Below are 2,662 nucleotides of genomic sequence, written 5' to 3' on the forward strand. Positions count from 1 at the left end.
TTATATAACAATTACTATGGTTGTTGAAATACTGAATATAAATGGGGTTTGCTTGCAAAATCAGCACGTGCAAAGCAGGTGCTGATTTTGCAGGTAACAGGTAGTGTATATATATAAATAATGAGGATTTTTGTTTGTTTGTTTGATGTATGCTATTAAGCCATTGAATCAATTGCTACAAAACTCAGCCATTTAGTTGAGCAGTTAAGGTTGCAGCCTATTTTTCTGGGGGACCTTGGATCAAATCCTAGCGGGTTAAAAAATTGCCAGGAATTTTTCAAGGGGTGGTCCGTCCGGATATGTTGGGTCCCGTCCCTTGCCACCCAGCCACCTCATTGTGGGCCTGGCCGAATCCACAATGGGCTAGCTTAACTCATCGACACCCACTCGCTGTCATTTAGGCACCAATCGATTTCTAATTAGTTAGTGTAAAAATTTCAATTGTTTGAAAAATCTGAAAAAAAAGGAAAAATTAGTCAGAAAACATTAAAAATAAATTTGCCAGGATGAATTCACAAATAGAAAAAATATAATATATTTCCTTTAGGACTATACACATAATTGAGTCATCTTCATTTGTCCTTTCACACACTTTGCGGAGGCAATAGCAAATTTACGGCGATACAGACCTTTTATTTGAGGCTACATGTATAGTCCTAAAGGAAATATATTATATTTTTTCTATTTGTGAATTCGTCGTGGCAAATTTATCTTTAATATATTTATTTATTTAATAATAGTACTGGCCACTGCTAGAGACTTTTTTAACTCATTTACATTGGACGGCGAACATGTAGCCTCAAATAAAAGGTCTGTATCACCGTAAATTTGTTATTGCCTGCAAAGTGTGTGAAAGGACAAATGAAGATTGACTCAATTATATATATAGTCCCAAAGGAAATATATTTTTTCTATTTGAAAAATTAGTCAGGTTGTAATTTTACGATGCGCAATTCAGTTTTTGCATAAAGCATTTCATTAATTTAATTTAAGAATTGGTGTCAAATCGGCACTATAGCACGCATGATTTCTGGTTTCAATTTTCCCGCCAGTTGTTACTAAAAATAGCTGCAGTGATGGCACGCACTTCTTCACTTATAATTGCATTATTTTAAAGCGAATAACTTCTACAGAACTCAAATTTGATCCAAAAATAATTAAGTTTTTTCCATTGGTATTTTTTAATCATTTCATATCGTTTGAAATGGTGTCACTTTAAAAATTATTTAGACCTTTATAGTCAAATATTTTAATACTTACAAATCATATTTTTAGTAGAACTTTAAATAATTCAAATCTTATATATTCCAAATTTTAAACATGAAAGTCAAAAAACAAAGTTAACATGTTTTAGAAATCCTCTAAAATTATCACATATTTCAGTTTTAGTGGCATTTTACATTTAGACATGTGTAAGTGTGGAATATTTCATTAAACAATTTCATTTTAAAGCCTAAAAAGTTTAAATAATTAAAGAAATGAAAACAAATGCATAATATTACTGAACACAAAACTGGAATGCTAATTTAATTTTCAAAAATAGACAATTCTCATTTTTTAAAATTTACACCAATTAATTTATGATCTATACTGGAATCAAGATATATTATTCAAAAAATACAGGTTGTTTCATATTTCTTCTTATAAACCATAATTTTATCTAAGTTAAACTGTAAATAAAAAAATTAATTTTATGAAGCATTTATGCTATTGTTATTGTGAAATGATTCTAAATTATGGATCTTCCAAAATAAATGTTGCCATTTTAAATTACTGTACATATTATCTGATAATTATGTATAAGAATATACTTTTCTGATTGATTTGAGCGAGAATTTCTGCAATACAGACTCAGTTTTTTTAAAAAATATATAAATTATTCTAATATATATACAGTGGGTGATCGGTTAACGAACATAATCTGTTCCANGTCCTGACTGACTGATTCATCATTACCCAAGGCAAATTGCTGAACCTAGAGGTGAAATTTTGTACACAGTTACAAAATCATGGAAACACACACTAAGAAGGAATTTTTTGAAATTCCCCCATGGAGGGAGAGGAATAAGGCTTAACCTGAAGAATGGCTTGTACTGTACTATTTTAGATGCAATTTTTGTTTTCAACTACGTTTAGTTTTCATTGAGTACTTAGGTGTATTAAATTGATAACATTTCAGCCATTGTTATAAATATTTTTTAACCAAGTCATGAAAATGCACACTAAGAAGGGATTTTTCAAAATTTCCCCATGGGGAGGGAGAACATTAAGGATTAACCTGAAGAACGGCTTCTACTGTACTATTTTAGATGCAATTTTTGTTTTCAACTATGTTTAGTTTTCATTGAGTACTTAGGTGTATTAAATTGATAACATTTCAGCCATTGTTATAAATATTTTTATATATTTTGATTTTTTAACCAAATGTTCAAACCGTTTTAAATTTGAATTTGTTATTGCATATTGGTTGGATTATATAGAATGATTGTAAATGTTCCAGAAAATTGATCAAATTGAAAATAGTTTGTTTGATTCTCAGCAATTCTCATCATTCTCAGCAGTAGGTGTTATATAACAATTACTATGGTTGTTGAAATACTGAATATAAATGGGGTTTGCTTGCAAAACCTCCGCGGGTGAAGTCGCGGGTAACAGCTAGTGT

Source organism: Centruroides sculpturatus, unplaced genomic scaffold (genome assembly GCF_000671375.1).
Source record: "Centruroides sculpturatus isolate CEXI.00-Female unplaced genomic scaffold, Cexi_2.0 scaffold50, whole genome shotgun sequence".
NCBI lineage: Eukaryota > Metazoa > Arthropoda > Arachnida > Scorpiones > Buthidae > Centruroides > Centruroides sculpturatus.